Source organism: Pelobates fuscus, chromosome 12, assembly GCF_036172605.1.
Source record: "Pelobates fuscus isolate aPelFus1 chromosome 12, aPelFus1.pri, whole genome shotgun sequence".
Lineage (NCBI taxonomy): Eukaryota > Metazoa > Chordata > Amphibia > Anura > Pelobatidae > Pelobates > Pelobates fuscus.
The window spans coordinates 95,124,748-95,149,434 of record NC_086328.1 but is presented as its reverse complement, the minus strand read 5'-3'; the positions used below and the strand labels follow the sequence as shown (position 1 = coordinate 95,149,434).

General features: G+C 43.9%; 1 long non-coding RNA gene across 1 annotated transcript in view; it reads right to left on the bottom strand.

The window, feature by feature from the left end:
* LOC134578261 (uncharacterized) overlaps window positions 1-23,269 on the bottom strand; it is a 550,797-nt gene extending 527,528 nt beyond the window's left edge. The window contains exon 1 of the long non-coding RNA XR_010086095.1: window positions 23,230-23,269. This is a non-coding gene — a long non-coding RNA (uncharacterized LOC134578261). The remainder of the gene's footprint in view (window positions 1-23,229) is intronic.
* Window positions 23,270-24,687: the final 1,418 nt, after the last annotated feature.

Below are 24,687 nucleotides of genomic sequence, written 5' to 3'. Positions count from 1 at the left end.
TGCGTGAGAACGGTTAAGGGCGTTGGGGAGTAGGCCATCGTAGGAAGGGGGTGATTTGGCGTCGATCCGCTGGTGCGCGGGCCGGGGGCCCAGACCCGCCGGACTGCTAGCCGCACAGGAAGACAGAGAGGTGGGGGGGGAGGGGGGGAGGTGTATACGCGGAGGGGGGGGGTAGCAGCCGCCTGGGGACCCGGGGGGGAGGGTGTGATGTAAAGGTGTGTGTTTTTCCTCCTACAGAAGCTACTATGCTCCTTGTGTGTCGGTGTCCTAATGTGTGTTAATGTGTGAAGGTAGTTACCCCAAAGTACAACTTATGGGGTTATTACTGCCTATTTCAGGCAGAGTCCCGTGTAACTGGGTGGGCAGCCTACGCTGTACCACTACACGGTGAGTACCGGAGCGGCAGTAAATGCGGTTCTCCCAGTAGTCCTGGTATACTCGGGTCTAGGTCGGGTCGTGGCTCTCGCCTAGTGGCGACGGTCAGATGTGTGTGTTCTTTATGGGTTTGGGTCGGGTTCCTATTCCGCTAAGCATGTGTCAGTAGGTGTGCACAGAGCAGTCGGGTCAAGTGCTGATGCGTACTCTCCATCTGGGGCCTGATTCGTCGGTCAGGTGCGTATCGTACCAATGTGGTCCCCCTGTTTCCTGCAGTCCGGGCTCTCGTCATGATAGCCTATAGGGTCATCTAAATATACAGGTAGTGCAGTGAGCGTGTCGTCTGGGAACAGAGGGGAGGTGGGAGAGAGCGAAGGAGGCAGCATGGTCCAACTATCCACAGTACTACATAACAAGCAACAAAAACATATGAACTAAGTTACGTAAACATGTATAGCCCGTTCCCCCCCCCCAACCCCCCACCCAGCCCAGTCAAACATCTCTATCCACCCGTCGAGTGAAAAATACTGCATGTACGTAGGGCATGTTATAACGTCCAGCATGATCAACCAGATAGTTCAGCATAATCCGGATGACTAGTGGCATATTGGTCCCCATTGCAGTGTAACCCCTCCCACCCCAACAGGTGCTCCCACCCAATATTGTCGTGGCTCTCGCCCGACCCAAGAGTAGGATTGTAAACGTGTGGAGCCCACCATAATTCTTCTGCCAGTTACAGCGCTGATGTCGATAGGGTCCGTGGAAAACACCCCCCATTCGGCCCAGTGTGCAGTCTCCATGTGGGATCCCCCAGTTCCCCCTCCCAAAATGGCCACATGGCAACATAATGCTCATCAGTGTGCGTGTTTCCAGCGAAAGTTATGCCCCATGGTGGGTCGGGTCCCAGGAGGGACGAGTCTATTCCACAAGTATGAGAGTAACAGTTAGTATACGACACAATATGGGTGGTGGAAATCACCTATCCGTAACTGCATAGAGTGTGGTGTCACTGTTATCATGGTTGCAACTATTGGTGTGGTGCGTGCTACCAGTAAAAGTCATGCCTCATGGTGGGCTAGGCCCCGGGGAGGACGAGTGCATGTCTAAAGTGAAAAGCTAACAATCAGGGCATGACCCAAAATGGGGGGGGTGGAAAGTACTTATCTGTATCTGTACGGGGGATGATGTCTTCGTCCCTTGTTCAGATGCGGCATCATCTCCGGATCACAGGGCAGGGGAAGCGTCACATTGGTCAAACGGGTCTGTTCGGTTGTTACTCGGCATGCGGGGCCGGGTTACGCGGCCTGTGTGCTGGGGATCTGCGCGGCGAGTCCTCCCTGCGCCTCCTAGCGGCTCTCTGAGCGACGGGGCCTGGTCGTTGTTCGAGGGGTCCCAGTATCCAGTCCGCAACTTCGGTCGGCGGTAGGCCTAGCTTTCTCAGGAACAGTGGAACCTCATCCGGCCACCTCACGGGTACCCATTCATTTTCATAGCGAGCTAGCAGGCTAAAGGGGAACCCCCATTTGTACGGTATATTTCTGCTTCTGAGCAATTGCGTTATGGGTCTTAGAGCTCTGCGGGCTTCTAGTGTGAGGGGTGAGAGGTCCTGGTACAGGGCGACTTCGGCTCCTTGGAACAGCCAGGTTTGTCTGGATCTGGCTTTTGACATGATGAGATCTTTCACCCTAAATTCGTGCAGGCAGCAGATGATATCTCTGGGTGAATTGTCTGCGTTGCGGGGCCGGAGCGCTCTGTGTGCCCTGTCGAATTTGAAGGCCGGCGGCGTATCAGGGCCCAAAATCTCAGTGAATAGGGCTGTGAGAGTGGCTTCCACATTCTCTTCATTCCGTGGTTCAGGGAGGTTACGTATTCTAATGTTAGACCTACGGCCCCTGTTGTCTAGGTCCTCTGCCTGTCTCCTAAGGTGTAAGAGGATGGTACCTTGTCGGCTTATAGCCAGGTTGTTAGCTTCGATGCGACCCGACATTGATTGTTCTGCTGCTTCCAAGGCCTGTATACGAGTGCCCTGCGCTGCAATGTCATTCCCAAGCGTTGCGACTTCGGCACGAATTGCCTCATGTAGGGTATCAGATGTGGCCTTTAGGTCAGCTTTAGTGACCATGCTAGCAGTCAGGGTAGTCAGGGCTCTTATGTCCGCCCTGATGTCTGCTAGTGAGAGGGTCTCCCCCTCCGGCGGCGTGGTCGGCCCGTCGGCCATCTTGGGGCCCTGTTCAGCTTGGGACGGCCTGAGCGGCGTGCAGAGATATCCGTCGAGCGGTCCGCTCTGTGAGGCGGGCAGCTGCCCCCTGGGTGTCTGTGGAGCTTCTGGATGTTTGGTGCGCCCCATTTAGAGAGTCTGTGCTGCGGGATGTGCCCTGATTATCGCGGCGCGGGTCGGAGCTCCGAGATCAAGCGGCCGGCGCCATCAGCGTTCAAGCCACGCCCCTTTGTTCTAAGATTCTTCTTCTAAAAGGACGGAACGTTTTTCCAACATAAGACATTGGGCACTGGCAGGTAATCAAATAGACCAGGCCCTTTGAGCTACAATTGAAGAAGGAGGTGGTGTCAAAAGACAGGCTTTTTGAGCTGTTGGTAAAAGTTTTTGAGTCTTTATTGATGAAATTGCAGGCTTTACATCTGCCACATTTATAGGTGCCTTTAAGGCTGTTAGATAGCCAATGCGTAGGTGTCACAGTTCTCTGAAAGTGACTGTGTACCAGGGAATCCTTGAGATTCTTGCCTCTCCTTACAACTAGGGAAGCTTGTGTTGGGATAATATACCTCAAATGCTCATCCTGTTTGAGCAAGGGTCAAAATCTCTGCATGATAGATTTGACACAGTCCCACACTGCGTCATGGGTGGCTACACATCTGAGTTGTTTGTTGTCTAGCTCCTTCCTTTTGTAGGGGTGGGCTTCTTCTCTTATTAGGCTCTCTCGCTCTACTCTTTTCACCAGCAGTAGATCTCCCTTAGGGGAGATTTCTTTCGTTCCTTTTATTATCCAGCAGTGTATTTGGGTACAAGCCCTTGGTGGGGCTGGCACCACCATCTGACCATATCTCCCTTGTATAAGTACAAATGTCCAAAAAAAGGGTGGCCCACTTGACGCGTCTAAATGTAATAAAATAGACTATTTATTTAAAAATTATAACATATAAGAGTATAAGTACAAATGTCCAAAAAAAGGGTGGCCCACTTGACGCGTCAAGTGGGCCACTCTTTTTTTGGACATTTGTACTTATACTCTTATATGTTATAATTTTTAAATAAATAGTCTATTTTATTACATTTAGACATTTATCCTTTCTTATTTTATCCTCATTTGATGTCCTGTTGACTACCTGGTGCCATCATATCCTTAGGTGGGGGTAGTACCACCCATGCTTTGATTACTAGAGCAGGTCTTGCTCTACAAATTGTAAGTACAACACTTTATTCTATTACCCTGGTTTACAGTACTTACTACACTATCAGAGTGCGTCTCTCTTTTATTTACATTTGCATCTGGAGGACCAATACCATCTTTACCATCCTGTATCCTTAGACGGGGATTATACCGTCCACGCTGAACAAAGTAGAGCTCTTATATAGCTCTACCCTATGTGAGTGATTTTCCTATAGTTATCCAGCACAAATATTTGCACTGTAATATACTGTATTGCACTATTATCTTTTTTCTTTGTTTTATTACTCCGAGGTATTTACCAACTCTCCCTCTCAGAGGTGTATGTATTACCCTTGGGCGCAGTATACGCCATATTTTATATTCTCTGTTTCACTAATACACAAGGTTTGTGAATCCTTGTATTGTATACAGCAGCCCTCACTGATCTATCACGTTATAGCAAGCGCCTATATACCCTGTTATTTTTCCTATACTTGTTGATACATGTCCTTATGAAAGTTCCAATGTTGGAACTGAAACGTCGACTTTTTAAGTGATGTACCATTAATAGTTTTTTTTTTTTTATTCTTTATTTATGTGTGCTTGAGTGAACATAATCATCTCTCAATGCCACAATAGCATATGCAAGATTGGTGACATGATAACGTTACACAATTATGACATTTAGGTTTTAGCACATTTTTAGGTAAAGAGTAAATCATGCAGTACATTCACGTCTCACGATTTTGCACCAAGATTAAAGAAAAACGCTTAAACAAGACGTGGTGAGTGACAGGTAAATTATAACAAGGTGAATAATTGTAATTCGCTTCAATAGTATAGTTAGGTGAGTAAAGCTGTGCCCTGTGTTACATCTAGACTTAGGAATCACTTTTTCTTGAAAGAAAAGCAGCTGTTCGTCAGCAGATTCCTCTCTTGGTGTGAGTAAACTGGCTTAGCCTGTGTGGCAAGAAGGGGTAAACAGAGGAGTGACAAAGGACATGAAAAACATGGCTTGCACATTTGTGTTTATATAATAGATATTAAGACTATGTGCGCTTGATGACTTTGCTATATTCCTTAGCTAGGTGTTGTGTGGGTAGGTACTCTGTCTGCCGATGAACAAGTGCTGCTGGGACACATTGTTTGCTGTATTAACACGTTTGACTTGCTGTGGAACTGCACATGTTAATGAGGGTAGACTAAATAGGCATAAACAAAACAGATCTAAACTAAGCATGTGTGGTATACTTATTGGTTCTGGGCATGATACTAGACAAGATAAGTATTGCTGTGACATAACGTTTGCCATGAAGGCAGGCTAATACATTAAGATGTATAGCCAGGTTCTTCTTTGTAGCCAGGTTCGAGCATCTGTCTGAGCGGGTGTCAGAGCGCAGCCCTTCCCCTCCGTGCTGTGGGTGTCTTGCTGAAGTCTCTTAGGTTGTAGCTGTAAGTTGGCGTGCGCACCCCTCATGTTGATCTGGAGGCTGATGACAGGTACTGCAGGGAGGTTTGATGTTGGTTGTACAGGCTTGCCAGTTCTTGGGACGTCTCGGTGCACGCTTGCTGGGAAGTGGGTAGAAGGTCGGGCGGTGTGCCGGCGGTTCTCGCTTGGCTGCAGGTTCGGTGTTTCGGGCGGGATCGTTTGGCGTGCGTTGTTGTGCCTTCCCCTCAGTGCAGCTGCCGTCAAGGTTGGTTGTTTTGGCTCTGGGGTATGCGAGTGGTATCCCGTTTTCTTGTGGCATGTTCGGAGTGTGGGAGCCGCGGTGACCACTGTGAGTGTGGGGAGGGAGCTGGCCTCCCCCTCGTCCTCCGTACACGTGGCGCCCACCATCTTAGACATTGCTGTCGTCCCCCGGCCCCGCTAGAGGCATTCCGGCCAGAGCCGCAGGGTGAGGACCGGGATGACCCCCACCGGTCCAAAGGGGGGGGGGGACAGGGCCAGGTTCGCTCTGTTTGGCGCCGTTGGCTGGGAGCTTTGTTGCAGGATAGCGGGGCAGCCCCACTCACCGCCAGAGAAGGCCTCCGTTGAGGCCATGGAAAGTTCTCCTCCAGGGGACTGGAGCCCGATAGGCCAGCCTCTCCCTGGATCCAGTGTTCCCTCTGCTTTGGGCACCTGTGCTGTCGCTCTATTTTCAAGTGTACAGGCTTGTTATTTGGCAGCATTTTGCTTTCTTTAGTTGAGTGTTGCAGGAGCTTCTCATGCATGCGACCATCCAGCTCGGCGGTCCGGCCACGCCCCCTACCATTAATAGTTAAGTATTATTTAACCTATCTGTTTTTGACTAAGTCCTTGAGTGCAGCCAATATTCCCAATTTTATATATATATATATATATATATATATATAAATATATACATAATTTCATTCCAAGTGTTCATACCAAGTGTTTTGTGATGTATATTATGTATATGTATAAAACGATTTTCAATGATTACATATCAGGGACCTGTCTGAAACCCAGGAAGTCCCTCTGCAGCCAATCCTGCGGATCCGAGTCATGTGATTGCGGTGTCACATGACTCGGATTGGCTACAGGGGTACTGCCTGGGTTTCAGACTGGTCCCTGAAAAGTAATCATTTAAAATCATTTTATACATATGAAAACATTATTATACGTTTTATACATACAAAATCATTATATGTTATTGATCAGATCCCCTAATCACAATTTGAGTGCAGGGTAAGTAGCCTGAATGGAGGGAGGGCCAGATCGTTAATGCATGCTATGCCACCCTAATAACGTTAAAGCCCTCTTTTTTGTTGAACGGCATAGCACACCCTAATGTGTGGTTAAAGGACCACTATAGTGCCAGGAAAACATATTTGTTTTCCTGGCAATATAGGGTCTCTAGGTCCCTCCACCCTTAGGGTTCCCCTCCCGCCGGGCTCTAGGGTGAGGAAGGGGTTAAACACATACCTTTTCTCCACTGCCGGGCTCCCTCGGCGGTGGGGACTCTCTGCCTCCTTTCCCCGTCATCGGCTGAATGCGCATGTGCGGCACGAGCCGCACGCGCATTCAGACAGTCCACAGGAAAGCATTCTCAATGCTTTCCTATGGACGCTGGCGTCTTCTCACTGTGAAAATCCCAGTGAGAAGCACGAAAGCACTTCTAGCAGCTGTCAATGAGCCACTAGAGGCTGGATTAACCCTAGTGTAAACATAGCAGTTTCTCTGAAACTGCTATGTTTACAGCAGAAAGGGCTAATCCTAGATGGACCTGGCACCCAGAACACTTCATTAAGCTGAAGTGGTCTGGGTGCCTATAGTGGTCCTTTAATAAAGGGTTAACACTTCTTCTTCCTGTACAGTAAAATGGAAAGAAAAGATGGTGAGTGGTCAACGACAGAAGGCTGCATTTTTCAGCGCATTCATGGTTTATTAAAAAGTATTTTTTTACACAATAATTAACTCTAACAGTATACGACATACTACCATAGTGCTCCGCTTTGGGATGACCTTGGTTGGAATGCCCTCCGTACTTCTGCCAACATTTTATAACTGGATGGACTTCTAGGTTGGACGTGTCAGCAGACAGTTACCCTGTACTCTGTATCTGTGACCGCCTTCTCTTTTCCCTCTATCTTCGAACCTCCCCAGCCTCTTCCACACCTGCCACCATAAAGCATTGTGCTTTCATTCTTCACTGCCTGTTAATAAAAAGGTTACTTACAAAGTGACAGTTACAGATAGACCCCCCCACACTAGAATGAGAAACTTTAAACAAGAGTATCTGAATCTGGTCTTTGATATCTTATCCCATAAACCCGTATCCAGCAGAGGATAATGGCATACATAGTTTATTCCCAAAGAGCAGTTAAGATCATGACATGATGATTTGAACTGCTCTTTAACATGATAGCAGCGTTGCCTTTTTCTCTGCGTGCACAATAAGAATGAAATTGACACTTAGTTCCAATCTGAGACTAACAGGTTATTCACTAAAGTGAGACTTGCAGGGGATTTAAAGTAAATTTCATAATTAAAGGCCGAAGAAGCCAAGCTGAAAGCATAACTGACTACAGTACAAATCAAACAAATAGAGGCTGCGCAAAATGTTGCTATGTGCACAAACAAAGTGCTACCAAAATTTATTGGAGGACAGAATAATAAACAGACGTTTCGGGTACAACCCTTTTTTCAATGCACCATGTCCCTCCAGTGGCAGTGAAGAGGTTAATTTGCTAAACCGAGACGGGTGGAATATTTTGAGCAGTGTATAATAAATGCACGCTTTGTGTCACAAGCAGGAAACATATAGCTAATGACAAAGCTGCAGGAAAATAACTGACAGGCAGGAGAAACTGTGTGAGAATCGGAAGACAATGCTTCACTTGTGTACTGTGTGAGAGAGCATGAGAAATCTGGGACATCTTGCTCACTCATGGAATGTTCTAGGTTACCTCTCTCCCTAGTGGTTATGAACCTACATTTTTGCGGTTAAAAAACAAGTTGATCAAAGCGTCTTCTTTGAACTTTTTCTCTCAGCCTACCTAACTTTTACCATTGTTCCATAGTAGTATTGTCTACCTTCCTCTTATGGATAATTCATAAACACTTTATTGACTACTCAAACATCTGGTGTCTGTCTGTAAGGCATCATATTAAAGGGGAACTGTGGCAAAACAAAACAAAACCCAATTTTTTAAATTCATTTCAGAGATAATGCATTTAAAATAATATAAAGAATAATAGAGAATAAAATGAATAAAATATTTTTAAAGTTTTCTAACACTACTGACACTTGCACAGCAATCTGAACAGTGTGTTTTGTTTTCTTTCAAAATGTAATTTTTATTTTAAATTTTTTTATTTTTAGCCGTTCAGAGATAAGGACACATACACACAATATACAGCAGTGCATTGAAATTATAATATGGAGTATACAATCATAAACAGGTACAACACTTGTTTGAGTAACATTGCCATCTGATAGTCGTGTCAATACTAAACCATGGTTGTGTAGCGGTACTTACCCTTTCCAGGGGCCGGCCAGGGTCCTCTGTTCGAGCCGTGCGCGGTCCTGCTGCTGCACGAGCCGCGCGGGGCTCATCCGACGGCTGGAACAGGAAGGCGGGCAGTGACCGTGAGAAGCGGTCACGTGTCCCGCCTGACTCTAAGAGCGCGCCACGGGTCTCGGGCGCGCTCTTAAAGGGACAGTGGGAGCCTAAATTGGAAAAGGCCTCCCATTGGTCCCTGTCATGCCACACTCCCCATACACTTACCTTTTGGGGGCGTGGATGTGACAGGGGCCAATCAAAATAGATGTTTAGTTATATATACTCACCTTTTTCCCTTAGTTCCTTGCCCTATCGTGGTTTCTGTTTCTGTTTCAGTGCCCTTTAGCGCTTGTTGTATTCAGTTGTGTTCCTTCGTACTTGACCTTGGCTTTGTTTTCTGACTACGTTATCTCGTTATCCTTATCTGTTCTGTTTGCCGGCTTGCTGTTTACTGTGTACTAGACCCCGGCTAGTCCTAGTTTAAGCTGTCTCTTTGTGCCCCTGACCTCGGATTGTTCCTGACCTGTTACTTCTCCTATATACGTCGAGTCCAGCCACTCTAAGGTCCGGTAGACGTATGTCCCCTCTGTGTTGTCTTCTGTTCAGCTGAATTCTGCGTGTTGGGGTACATTTTCGTTACATTACGATAGGGCCATGGACCCCGCAGATTTAGCTCAGCAGATGGCGTCCCATGAGGCTAGATTTGTAGAGCAGAATCACCGTATGGATCAGATAGCCCAGGCTCTCCAGACGCTCTTATCTAAAACTATTCCAGCAACCACACCTAACCCTCCTACACCTCTTCTTCCTGAAGTATCTACTTTGCCTAATACTTCGGCCCATTTAACACCTCCTCCTAGGTATGGAAGGGACTCTAAGACATGCAGAGGTTTCATTAATCAAATAGAATTCCACTTTGAGATGTATCCACGTTCCTTTCCCACAGAAAGGTCTAAGTTGGGGTTCCTTATGCACCAACTTACCGATAAAGCACTTGAGTGGGCAAATCCTATTTGGGAGGCTAATGGACCTATGGTGCATGATTTCAACAGTTTTCTTACGGCTTTTCGTAGAAGTTTTGACACAACGAAAAGGTCAAAAAATGCCGCAAGAGCATTAATGAGAATTAAACAGGGTTCCAGGTCTGTGGCTGACTATGCTATTCAGTTTCGTACCCTTGCTTCACAGGTAGATTGGACCAACAATGGGTTAACTACCGCATTCATGGAAGGTTTATCTGACACTATATTGGATGAGGTAGCAGCTAAGGAGTTTCCTATTGCATTAGAGGACCTTATTGACTACCTCATTGATAAAGATAATAGGATTCGTGACAGGCTCTATACTAAGAACAGGAATAGACGTTTGGTTACACCTATTAACCCCAGAGTTTATAAACCTGAGAGTGTTAAAGTATCTGAGGAGGAACCCATGCAATTAGGGGTTGCCAAACTCTCTGATACTGAAAAATTACATAGGAGAAGGGACGGACTCTGCCTATACTGTGGTAGGAGAGACCATATGGTAAAGGAATGTCCTTTGCTTCCGGAAAACTCTCGCACCTAAGACCTTATAGGGGACTGGCCTTGGGTATGATATCTAAGTCTCCTAAATTGCCTCCTAACCGTTTGCTTCTCCCTGTTTCTTTACATATGGGAGAGAGTTGTATAGCTGAGCACATGTACGCTCTGGTTGACTCCGGGGCAGCTGAAAATTTCAAAGATTCTGGTTTTGTTAAGAAAAACAACATTCCCATCAGAGAGAAGGAGATACCTTTGGCCGTTGAGGCCATAGATGGTAGACCATTAAGTTCTCCAGTTGTTACTCATGAAACTGTACTGTTACACATGTATACAGGGGTTTTACACAACCATTCGGTTCCAGGTCATCACCTCTCCCTCTTCACACCTCGTGTTAGGGTACCCATGGTTACGTACTCACAACCCCATTTTTGACTGGGAGTCAGGGCAAATAAAATCATGGAGCGAAGCCTGCCACGAGTCTTGAACTATTGAAGTCACCCCTTTGAATTCTATTAATGTTTCTACTATTCCTCCTTTGTCTACGGTTATACCCCCTCAGTACTTATTTCTCAAGTCTGTCTTCGATAAAAGGGAGGCTGACAAATTACCACCTCACAGACCCTACAATTGTGCTATCGATTTATTGCCTGGCACTATACCTCCAAAGGGCAGGGTGTACCCTTTATCTGTTCAAGAAAACCGTGTCATGGAGGAGTATATTAAGGAATCACTAGAAAAGGGGTTTATTAGGAGATCCTCTTCTCCGTCTGGAGCGGGGTTCTTCTTTGTATCAAAGAAAGAAGGTGATTTAAGACCGTGTATCGATTATAGAGGTCTAAATAAAATCACTATCAAAAATGCATACCCTATACCTTTAATCACGGAATTATTCAACAGGCTCAAACATGCTACTGTATTCACTAAATTGGATCTTAGAGGTGCATACAATTTAATACGAATTAAGAAAGACCACGAATGGAAGACTGCATTCAACACTAGATCAGGCCATTATGAGTATACTGTTATGCCATTTGGTCTATGTAATGCCCCAGCCGTATTTCAAGAATTTATTAATGACGTCTTAAGAGACTTTATTCACACATTTGTAATTGTGTACTTGGATGACATATTAATATATTCTACAGATTTACACACTCATCATAGACATGTTACAACAGTTCTGAAGACCCTTCTTGCTAATGGTCTTTATTGTAAACTGGAAAAATGTCTATTTGACCAATCCGAAGTCCAGTTTTTGGGGTATTTGATTTCCGCTAAAGGTTTTCATATGGATCCCCAGAAGCTTTCTGCTGTCATAGAATGGCCTCTACCACAAGGTTTGAAAGCCATTCAGCATTTTCTTCGTTTCTCTAATTATTATAGACGTTTTATTAAAGGTTTTTCCTCTATTGTAGCGCCTATCACCTGTGTGACAAAAAAGGATGTCAATACTCGTGTCTGGTCTTCCGAGGCACTTCAGGCTTTTGAATGAAAAGCCATTGCATCTTTGTGGCTTCTTTTCCAAACAAATGTCCAAAGCAGAAAGGAATTATGATGTGGGTAATCGCGAACTCCTTGCTATTATTTTAGCACTTAAAGAATGGAGACATTTGTTAAAAGGAACTAAGGATCCTATCCTCATATTTACGGATCACAAGAACCTATCCTACCTTAGTGAGGCTAAAAGATTGTCTTCTAGGCAGGCTAGGTGGTCACTGTTTTTGTCTCATTTCAATTATATTATCACCTAAAGGCCAGGTGATCGCAACACTAAAGCAGACGCTCTGTCCAGACAGTTCGAAACTGCTGACAAACAGTAGATTGATGTTACTCCCGTCATTCCCCCAGACAGGATAATAGCTACTACTATTTTGTCTATTTCCTCGTCCCTCTTGCAGGCCATACAAGCGAAACAAAGCATGGCCCCTAGCAAGAAGCCTACTGATAAATTATTCGTTGATGTTCCCGAGAGACGGGATATACTGTCGTTGTATCATGACACTAGGACTGCTGGACATCCTGGTATTTCCAAAACGGTGTCAGCTGTTTCTCGGTATTTCTGGTGGGATTCCTTACGCAAGGATGTCACCGACTATATAGGTGCTTGTACTACTTGTGCCTGTAAGAAATCTATTCGTAGAGTTCCTTGTGGGTTGTTACATCCGTTACCCGTTCCCCAGAGACCTTGGTCTAACTTGTCCATGGATTTTATTGTTGAATTACCCCCTTCGAATGGTAACACAGTTATCCTAATGATAGTAGATCGGTTTTCCAAGATGGCCCACTTTGTGTCTCTTCGCAAGCTGCCCACGTCTAGGGAACTGGCACTTATCTTAGCTAGAGAGGTGTTTCGGTTGCATGGCATTCCCGTATCTATTGTGTCCGATAGGGGTAGCCAATTTATTTCCAGGTTCTGGAAAGCCTTTTATTCGGAAATGGGTATTACTCTCTCATTTTCTTCCGCATACCACCCCCAGTCTAATGGAGCTGCTGAACGTGCCAATCAATCTCTGGAGCAGTACCTTCGTTGTTTCATATCCCACCATCAGAACAATTGGTCTGACCTTCTTCCTTGGGCTGAGTTTGCTTGGAATAACGCTACTCATGATTCTTCCGGCAAAAGTCCTTTTTACGTTGTCTATGGCCAGCATCCCGTTGTTCTTCCGGCTGCTTTCTCCTCACAGGGCATGCTAGTTCTGGATGAGCATTTGGCTGGTTTGCGTAATACTTGGGAGCACGTTCAGCATTCTTTGGTGGTTTCCGCTGCTCGCCAGAAGGTGCAGGCTGACAAGCATCGCAGGGCGGCTCCTTCTTATGTCGTGGGGGACAGGGTTTTGCTTTCCACGCGAAATATTCGCCTCCGGGTGCCTTCTATGAAATTGGCTCCCTTCTTTATTGGTCCTTATCGTATTTTGCATAAGGTTAATCCCGTATCATATGCCTTAGGTCTTCCTAAGAATCTGCGTATTCCTAATGTCTTTCACACCTCGTTGTTGAAGCCTTATGTACGCAACCGCTATACCCGGCATACTCCTCCTCCCCCTCCTGTCTCTGTGGAGGGTCATGAGGAGTTTGAAGTTTCTGCTGTTCTTGACTCTCGTTTCCTTAGAGGTCGACTTCAGTACCTGGTGCATTGGAAGGGCTATGGGCCTGAGGAGCGCAGTTGGATTTCCGCTGAAGCTGTTCACGCTCCTCGCCTTGTGCGTTCTTTCCATTCTCGTTTTCCTGCCAGGCCTGGCCATCCCCACCCGGAGGTCGTGTCCTCAGGGGGGTACTGTAGCGGTACTTACCCTTTCCAGGGTCCGGCCGGGGTCGTCTGTTCGAGCCGCGCGCGGTCCTGCTGCTGCACGAGCCGCGCGCGGCTCATCCGACGGCTGGAACAGGAAGGCGGGCAGTGACTGCGAGAAGCGGTCACGTGTCCCGCCTGACTCTAAGAGTGCGCCGCGGGTCTCGGGCGCGCTCTTAAAGGGACAGTGAGAGCCTAAATTGGAAAAGGCCTCCCATTGGCCCCTGTCATGCCACACTCCCCATACACTTACCTTTTGGGGGCGTGGATATGACAGGGGCCAATCAAAATAGATGTTTAGTTATATATACTCACCTTTTTCCATTAGTTCCTTGCCCTATCGTGGTTTCTGTTTCAGTTCCCTTTAGCGCTTGTTGTATTCAGTTGTGTTCCTTCGTACTTGACCTTGGCTTTGTTTTCTGACTACGTTATCTCTTTATCCTTATCCGGCTTGCTGTTTACTGTGTACCAGACCCCGGCTAGTCCTAGTTTACGCTGTCTCTTTGTGCCCCTGACCTTGGATTGTTCCTGACTCTGTACTTCTCCTATATACGTCGAGTCCGGCCACTCTAAGGTGGTCACTTCCTCCCAGCTCACTCCGCGCGGGAGGAGCGCGTGCCCAGCCGTAAAGAGGGAGAGCTAGGCAGTGAAGAGGGAGCCGTGCCGACTCCCATCATCCCCAGCCACCCTCCTGCAAAGAAAAGGTAAGAGACAGGAGGGTGGCTGGAAAATGAGCTGTGTGTGTGCATGTATGTATGTATGTATGTATGTATGTCTGTGTCTGTCTGTCTGTATGTGTGTGTCTGTATGCATGTATGTCTGTCTGACTGTGTATGTCTGTCTGTGTATGTCTGTCTGTATGCATGCATGTATGTCTAGGTATGTATGTCTGTCTGTATGTGTATGTCTGTATGCATGTATGTATGTCTGTATGTGTATGTCTGTATGCATGTATGTATGTATTTATGTATGTCTGGATGCATGCATGTCTGTCTGTATGTCTGTGTGTATGTCTATGTCTGTTTGTATGTATGTCTGCGTGTCTGTCTGTATGTCTGTCTGTATGTCTGTCTGTATTTGTATGTCTGTATGCATGTTTGTCTATGTATGTATGTCTGTCTGGATGCATGCATGTCTGTATGTATGTCTATGTCTGTCTGTCTGTATGCGTGTATGTCTGTCTGTATGCATGTATGTCTGTGTGTCTGGATGCATGTATGTGTATGTATGTCTGTCTGTGTATGTATGTCTGTGTATGTATGTCTGTCTGCATGCATGTATGTCTGTCCGTATGTCTATGTATGTATGTATGTCTGTATGCATGTATGTCTATGCATGCATGTCTGTCTGTATGTCTATGTCTGTCTGTCTGTATGTGTGTATGTCTGTCTGTATGCATGAATGTCTGTGTGTCTGGATGCATGTATGTGTATGTATGTCTGTCTGTGTATGTATGTCTGTCTGTGTATGTATGTCTGTCTGCATGCATGTATGTCTGTCCGTATGTCTATGTATGTATGTATGTATGTCTGTATGCATGTATGTCTATGCATGCATGTCTGTCTGTATGTCTATGTCTGTCTGTCTGTATGTGTGTATGTCTGTCTGTATGCATGAATGTCTGTGTGTCTGGATGCATGTATGTCTGTCTGTGTATGTCTGTCTGTCTGTGTATGTATGTCTGTCTGCATGCATGTATGTCTGTCCGTATGTCTATGTATGTATGTATGTCTGTATGTATGTATGTCTGTGTGTATGTCTATGTATGTATGTCTGTATGTATGTATGTATGTATGTATGTATGTATGCATGTATGTATATGTATGTATGTCTGGATGCATGTCTGTGTGTATGTCTGTATGTATGTCTGTGTGTATGTCTATGTCTGTCTGACTGCATGCATGTATGTCTACGTATGTATGTCTGTCTATGTATGTTTGTGTATGTCTGTATGCATGTATGTCTGTCTGTATGTATGTCTATGTATGTATATATGTATGTCTGTATGTCAGTATGAATGTATGTCTGCATATCATTATGAACGTAGGTCTGTGTGTATGTGTGTATGGATGTCTGCATGCATGTATGTCGGTCAGTATGTCTGTATATATGCATGTATGTCAGTCTGTATGTATGTATGTATGTCTGTATGCCATTATGAATGTATGTCTGTGTATGTCTGTATGCCATTATGAATGTATGTGTGTATGGATGTCAGTGTCTGTATGTATGAATGTGTGTGTGTGTGTGTATGTATGTTGGTGTCTGTATGTATGTATGTGTCTTTATGTCCTCTTGCATGTGTGTCTGTATGTATGTTAGTATTTGTCTGTCTGTCACTATGTATGCGTGTATGTCTGTTTCAGTATGTGTGTCTGTTAGTATGTACCTGTGTCCTTTTGTATCAGTGTGTGCATTTGTGTCTGTGTGTGGACCCAGTGGGCGGTATTTGGAGGTGGGCCCCAGGGGGCCCAGACCCTGAGCTGAGTTAGGGGCCCCAAAATTTCTGGTGGCGGCCCTGTGGGTGCCTATAGCGTTCCTTTCTTATATTTGTATGTTTCCTGTTTATCCAGAGTTTATTTTTATCTGATGGCATACTTCTTCTAGAAACACTGCTTATACAGTACATGTTGTTTTAACACAAAAAAACATGTCAATCCTGATTTAAAAATATTACAATATTCTTTATTTTACTGATTTTAATCATTTATTGGAACCATCTGAAACTGGCTTCCACGCTGTGACAAGCTGACTCCAGATTAAAGCAAGTCTTCTCCTGGCTTAGAGAGTGGTATTTATCGCTGCCTGGATTTTCTCCTTTTTGGATGACCCACCATTGTTGGAAAAAAACCTCTGTCGAATACACCTGTTTTAGTCAGAGTAAATGTGATTTTCAATAAGGCTAACCTGGTCCATTCCTCAGATATGTGCCCAAACTAGCAATAAAACCACTAAACATTCTGGTTACATATAGAGAAGGTGATTAAGAAAAAAAAAAAACCCGAACAGATTTTCGTTGTGTTTTATGGTATTTTGCTCGTGGTAGGAACGCAGGGTTGTTGTCACAATAAAGTGGATATCCACACCTATCATAAAATAATCTTCATAAAGTCATACCTGTTATTTTTACTCTTTATTCTTTCCATGCCCTGACACAGAGTTGCACCACGTGGGTATTGCTTTAATAATTTAGAGCAGCAGTTTATTATAATTATCAATTTAAACTGGGAGCTATCCCTGCCTGTGAAAAAGCTTTTATCATTTATTTTATAATATTCTTTCAAAATAAAATTTTATCTTCTTTTAAATATTATTTTTTTTGTGTGTGTTAGCTCTTATCCAGTGCCCCAGAGAAGCCAACACAGGCAAAATTGTTTGGTACAGATAAATATCTGTACAAACCTAGACTTGCATGCCCAGGATCTTTAACCCCTTAAGGACACATGACATGTGTGACATGTCACGATTCCCTTTTATTCCAGAAGTCTGGTCCTTAAGGGTTTAAAGGGCATTCTTTTTAAAGTGCATATTATTTATGGTATTCACTAAACCACGTTGCCAATTCTCATATTTACTAAAGTGGCCGGGATTCGGTCGCTCCGACCAATTCTATAACATTGGTTTGTTGGAATTCAGAACATCTCTAATACCCGAATCTGAAACAGGTTTCAACACAGGAATCAGAGATTTATCAACAACTGCATGGCGAGTAATGATTAACCACATCCATCCAGCAGGATGCACGTTTGCAAATCATTATTCACTTGCTTTTTGCAAGTGAATTGATCGCTTAAAGAACTATATGTCCGCAGGCAATGATAGCAGTCAGAGGGCAAATAGTTAAAACCCTCAGCGGGGCAATGGTTAATAATCTGGAAACCACCCAGAATACGTATAAGTATAAAAGTAGAAAAAGGGGCAACCTGATGTTAATCAAATGTCCTGGAATCGAATCTATGAAAAAATTGAAATAACTTGCATAGCGTAAAAAGTAGATATAAATAGTGGATATAAGTGAGATTGAAAATACACTCACAAACAAATGATAATTCAGGCCTTTCACCCTCTCAGGGGTTATGTGATGAGTGTAGGCAGGGCCGGCCTTAGGGGTGTGCGAGCTGTGCGGCCGCACAGGGCGCCATGGAGCAGGGGGCGCCGTGGATTTAAAAAAAAAAAAAAAATTTTTTTTTTTTTTTTTTTACATTTGCAGCGGGGGCGGAGCTTACCGTGCGGCGGGGGCGGAGCTAAAAGCGCCGGAAAACTGCTGCAGGGGAAGCAGGAAGGAGTCCCTGCTTCCCCACCAAACAGTCACCAGGAGCTGCACTGCCTCCACAATGAACTCCACAGGTAACTGTGGGATTGTCAGGTGAGTGTGACTCTCTGCCTGTGTTTATTACTGTCTGTGTGTGTATGACTGTCTGCCTGTGTGTGTGTGTCTGTGTGTATGACTGTCTGCCTGTGTGTGTCTGTGTGTGTGTGTGTATGACTGTCTGCCTGTGTGTGTCTGTGTGTATTACTGTCTGCCTCTGTGTGTGTGTCTGTGTGTATGACTGTCTGCCTCTGTGTGTATGACTGTCTGCCTCTGTGTGTATGACTGTCTGCCTCTGTGTGTATGACTGTCTGCCTCTGTGTGTGTCTGTGTGTATTACTGTCTGTCTGCCTGTGTGTGTCTGTGTGTGTGAGACTGTCTGCCTGTGTGTGTCTGTGTGTATTACTGTCTGCCTCTGTGTGTTTGTCTGTGTGTATGACTGTCTGCCTCTGTGTGTATGACTGTCTGCCTCTGTGTGTATGACTGTCTGCCTCTGTGTGTGTGATTGTGTGTATGACTGTCTGCCTCTGTGTGTGTGATTGTGTGTATGACTGCCTCTGTGTGTATGGCTGTCTGCCTCTGTGTGTCTGTGTGTATGGCTGTCTGCCTCTGTGTGTCTGTGTGTATGGCTGTCTGCCTGTGTGTTTCTGGGTGTATGACTGTCTGCGTGTTTGTCTGTGTGTATGACTGTCTGCGTGTGTGTGTCTGTGTGTGTGTCTGTGTGTATTACTGTCTGCCTCTGTGTGTGTCTGTGTGTATTACTGTCTGTGTCTGTGTGTATGACTGACTGTCTGCCTGTGTGTGTCTGTGTGTGTGTGTGAGACTGTCTGCCTTTGTGTGTCTGTGTGTGTGTGTATGACTGTCTGCCTGTGTGTGTGTGGATGTCTTCCTGTGTGTGTGTATGGCCGTCTGACTCTGTGTGTGTGTGTGTGTGTGTGTGTCACATACAACCAATACACGCATATCACACACTGTTAATACACCCATTACAAATATCACACATAGCATACATATCACACACAGTCATCACACCTACTATCACATACACAGACAACACAAACATTACAGCATACATGGATGACGGGGGGGGGGGGGGGAGGGGGGGGCGCTGTGAAGATTTTTCGCACAGGGCGTCAAAATGCCTAAGGCCGGCCCTGAGTGTAGGTATCCTCCAACACGATATATGTAAATATAAAAATATAAAAAATGCAATATAGTGAAGTATGTTAGGAATATACAAAATCGCATTTATTCATTGCACTTATAAAATAGCAGCATAAAAAGGCATCTCTCCATATACATATGGAACTCCTGGTAGTGGTAGTAGAGTGTCCACAGTGGAGGTCCAGGACCAATAGAAGAAATGTAGGATCCAAACAAATAAATAAATAAATAGAAACAATAAACATATATAAAAGTTCCGTTGTGTCTGGTTATATCCAACGCGTTTCGTCCTGTTAGATGTCGGACTTCTTCAGGGATAACCTCGGGTCCATCTCTGATGGTATATATATCCTCATAAACAATTTTCGGAATCCGATACACATGAAAATAAACCTTGCGTTTCACTAGTGGAACGCAATAATCTGGCGCGAAGCCGCACGTCCAGAAAACTACATACCTGAATATTAGAACACTATAATAATATACGGAAAAATAAAATTGATCACAGTGTACCAAGACACTGTAATTCTTGTCCTTTATTTTCTTGGAATACCCTACAAGTCTTTGGAATAGATTCAGTCCAATTAGGGTGGAGAGGTGGAGATAAGCAACAGGAGTTAGTTAGAAAAGAGGCTCTGTGGATTTTCAACCTAAAAACTTTAAACCTGGGGCTGAATCAAGAGATTGATTTACAAGGTCTTATCTAATCTAGTTTTCTTCATGCGCTCTCTTTGGGAATGTTTAATACTATGTTATGGTTTCCTTTTCTGTATATATTTTTATATAGTTATTTTTATGTAACACATTTTTCATGCAATATTATAATATCTGTATCTCTACCATTACATCCTTGATTTATATATAGTATTCCAATACTTTATTCTACTCATTTTGCTTGTTTTTATGCAATATATGAATTCCATTTATATGAGGGTTAATATGCCTTTAACTGAATTGTATATACCAAGTCAGATTCCAAACTAGTCCCCATTTATTTTCATTTTTATTTTTATATTTGTATATATAGTTCTTTGGTACATACCTGTACATATTTTTATATAGTTATTTTTATGTAACATAATTTTCATGCAATAATAAAAAAATCTGTATCTCTACTATTACAATCTCTGATCTATATATAGTATTCCAATACTTGATTCTACTCATTTTGCATGTTTTTATGCAATATATGAATTCCATTTATATGAGGGTTAATATACCTTTAACTGAATTATATACACCAAGTCAGATTCCAAACTAGTCCCCATTTAATTTTATATTTATTTTTATATTTATTTTTATTTTTATCTGTATATATAGTACTTTGGTACACACCTATATATGTATTTCTTTGGAATATTATGTTTATATACATTGGTTGTATCGAGATATGTATATATTTCTACAATATGGGATATTCATTACGCTACTATATTTAGATCTTTATTGATAGAATTTGTATGGTCATTCGCTCAGGCGATGTTTTCGCCATTTTCTGTCTTTTGTCCCTTGTAGGTAGCCGTCTTTTGAGATGACGCATGCGCGTTTTCACGCGCATGCGCACTACAACCCGGAACTGTTTGAGAGGCTTTATGGACTTTGCGCCAGATTATTGCGTTCCACTAGTGAAACGCAAGGTTTATTTTCATGTGTATCGGATTCCGAAAATTGTTTATGAGGATATATATACCATCAGAGATGGACCCGAGGTTATCCCTGAAGAAGTCCGACATCTAACAGGACGAAACGCGTTGGATATAACCAGACACAACTGAACTTTTATATATGTTTATTGTTTCTATTTATTTATTTATTTGTTTGGATCCTATATTTCTTCTATTGGTCCTGGACCTCCACTGTGGACACTCTACTACCACTACCAGGAGTTCCATATGTATATGGAGAGATGCCTTTTTATGCTGCTATTTTGTAAGTGCAATGAATAAATGCGATTTTGTATATTCCTAACATACTTCACTATATTGCATTTTTTATATTTTTATATTTACATATATCGTGTTGGAGGATACCTACACTCATCACATAACCCCTGAGAGGGTGAAAGGCCTGAATTATCGTTTGTTTGTGAATGTATTTTCAATCTCACTTATATCCACTATTTATATCTACTTTTTTACGCTATGCAAGTTATTTCAATGTTTTCATAGATTCGATTCCAGGACATTTGATTAACATCAGGTTGTCCCCTTTTCTACTTTTATACTTATACGTATTCTGGGTGGTTTCCACTTTTGTTTGTTTGTAATACATTTTCATAGGTGGTCGTGAAGTTCACCTGGGGCTATCCACAGTATACGTGTACACCTTTAGTGTATATACTTTGTTTCTTTGTTTCAATGGTTAATAATCTGTCTGTTGGCCAGCACTAGTTGGCCCGTGCCACACTAAAAAAGTTAAATAAACAAAATGACAGCCCAGGTCCGAAACACTATGGCAGCCTTTAGCCGGGTATGGGCACCATGGGAACAATATAACGACTGACTCCATCTTGGAGCTGAAGGGCAGGGAGTGGACGCTCATCCCCACCACCAAATGACCAACGGGTTTCCCGCACCCCTGAGGGAGCTGACAGCTCACTCTCCTACGGGGCCAGATTAACGTAGACCATGACTAACTCCATTAAAAAGCAAAAACACCATGGACAAACGAATCACACCTCACAAAACCTCACTTGTGCACATCATTGTACATATCTTGTTACAATTTTAACGTGGTTCACTTACTTATGTATGTTATACCTCTAAAGTTTCGAAAAACTGACAGACGAAAATATATAAGCTTATACACCAGGCTTCTGCGAAGCCTATAATCGCAATGTTAATGTACTGGTATACTATCTGTCTGACAATAAATAAAGAGTTAAAAAAAAAAGTTAAATAAAATGCATACAATTCTTAGAGACCACAATATTGTTAGAATGGCAGCAATGTACCTTGATATGCAACCAAGTTGTCATCCAACAGGTGGGGGAATGTCTACTAAACATTAACACTAGCGACTGAGTAGCATTTGCAGCCCAGTCACTAGAAAATGCTCCATCTGAGAAATAACAGGGGGAGCATAGTCCACTCCGTGTTCCCACCTGTGGACATCGGTTGAGGGCTACTTCAAATTTTAAAAAAGGAGGATCTATTGTCCCCTCCATTGGTTGGGTAAAGAGCATGCTAGTGCTGTACCAATCAGATGGTTCCTGTGAGATGATCTGATTGAGATACCTGCGTTTTACTTGGCCATTTCTGCTGTAGCACCTCTAGTGGCTTTCCGTATGGCAATGTTTTACATTGCATTATTAAAACAAGAGGGATATGGCACACGGACCACTTCACTGAGATTGATCAGATATAGTGTCCCTTTAATATGTCATTGTTTGATATTGTTGATTGTTATATTGCATTAGTTTCAATAAGCTCTTTAAAATCCAGACATTCTTCAATCTCTTATGTAACATTAGTGATATATGTTTTGGTTGTTACTGGAACCGGGACATAATGTTTACATTCCTATGACTCCACTACAGAGGAAGATACCTGGTCACAATTTCAAAGCCCTTTGGCATTATTCACCAAAAGAAATGTTAAGAGGAAGGAAATATAATCCTATAGTACAGTCTCCTGATCTCCTGAGTCACCCAATGCTGAATATGTAGAAGGAAGGAGATATTATTTTATGGACTGATGGCTAGAGGGGTGTAGACTTCAGGCTCTATAATTAATGATCTGTGCATGACTAGCAACATATTTAATTGAGACTTTGAATAAACAAATATGTAACTCACATGAGCAATGGATAGTACATCGCTCTGACATCATCACTCACATGTAGACAAGGCTGGATATCCCATTAGGCAGAGTAGGATCTACCTACAGACGCGTGTCCTCTAGGGGGTGCCTGTTTTTAGCATCTGTAATATGCCTTATTGAAAGTTAAAGACTTACTCTAAGTATCACAATCGCTACAGCCCACTGTAGTCGTTATGATGTCAAGAGTACCTTCTCAGCAATGGTTTGCCACCTTGAATGGGCTTCTGCCGGGCTCTGTTGCTCCCTGGTGGTCTGGTGAGATGGCTTATTCCAACCTGCATGTAGACATATTATCTACTAGAGGTGGACTGAACACTCTTGCTACTGTGGCCTGGATAGTGTATAAATTAGCAGAGAAGACACCCTTAAAGGGACACTATGGTCACCGAGACCACTTCAGCTCAATGAAGTGGTCTGGGTGACAGGTCCCTCAGGTTTTAACCCTTCACATGTAAACATAGCAGTTTCAGAGAAACTGCTATGTTCACATAGGACGGTTTATCCAACCGAAATTCGCATCCAACGTGCAGAACGTCCATAGGAAAGCATCGAGAAATGCTTTCCTATGGACTGTTTGAATGCGCTCGCGTGTGCTCTTGCCGCGCATGCGCATTCCGCTCCACTCGGGAGCCGACGTCGGCGGGGGAGGAGAGGTCACCAGCGCCGAGGGGGCCCGGCGCTGGATTAAGGTAAGCTGCTGAAGGGGTTTTAACCTCTTGAGCCCAGCTGGGGGGGGGGGGGAGGGGACCCTGAGAGTGAGTTTGTTTTCCTGACACTATAGTGTTCCTTTAATATAGAATATCCTTCATTCTTATAACAGTAACATGGACAAAAGGAACTCTCCTTGATGTTATCTTTGTTCTTTCCTATATATACAGTATCTCGCAAATGTGAGTACACCGCTCACAGTTTTGTAAATATTTTTTTATATCTTTTCATGTGACAACATTGTAGAAATGACACTCTGCTACAATGTAAAGTAGTAAGTGTACAGCCTATGTAACAGTGTAAATTTGCTGTCCCCTCAAAATAACTCAACACACAGCCATTAATGTCTAAACCATTGGCAACAAAAGTGAGTACACCCCTAAGTGGAAATGTCCAAATTGGGCATAATTAGCCATTTTCCCTCCTCTGTGTCATGTGACTCATTAGTGTTACAAGGTCTCAGGTGTGTTAAATTTGGTGTTATCGCTCTCACATACTCTCATACTGGTCACAAGTTCAACATGGCACCTCATGGCAAAGAACTCTCTGTGGATCTGAAAAAAAGAATTGTTGCTCTACGTAAAGATGGCCTAGGCTATAAGAAGATTGTCAAGACCCTGAAACTGAGCTGCAGCCTGGTGGGCAAGATCAGACAGCGTTTTCACAGGACTCAGAACAGGCCTTGCCATTGTCGACCAAAGAAGTTGAGCGCACATGCTCCGCATCATATCCAGAGGTTGTCTTCGGGAAGGGGACAACCGAGGTTGTAGGAGTGGGGGGTCAGCCTGTCAGTGTCAGACCATACGCTGCACACTGCATCAAATTGGTCTGCATGGCTGTCATCCCAGAAGGAAGCCTCTTCTAAAGATGATGCACAAGAAAGCCCGCAAACAGTTTGCTGAAGACAAGCAGACTAAGATCATGGATTACTGGAACCATGTCCTGTGGTCCGATGAGACCAAGATAAACGTATTTGGGTCAGATGGTGTCAAGCGTGTGTGACGGCAACCAGATGAGGTGGTCACACAAAATATTGACACTTTGGGCCCAATTGGGACATTTCCACTTAGGGCTGTACTCACTTTTTTTGCCAACGTTTTAGATATTAATG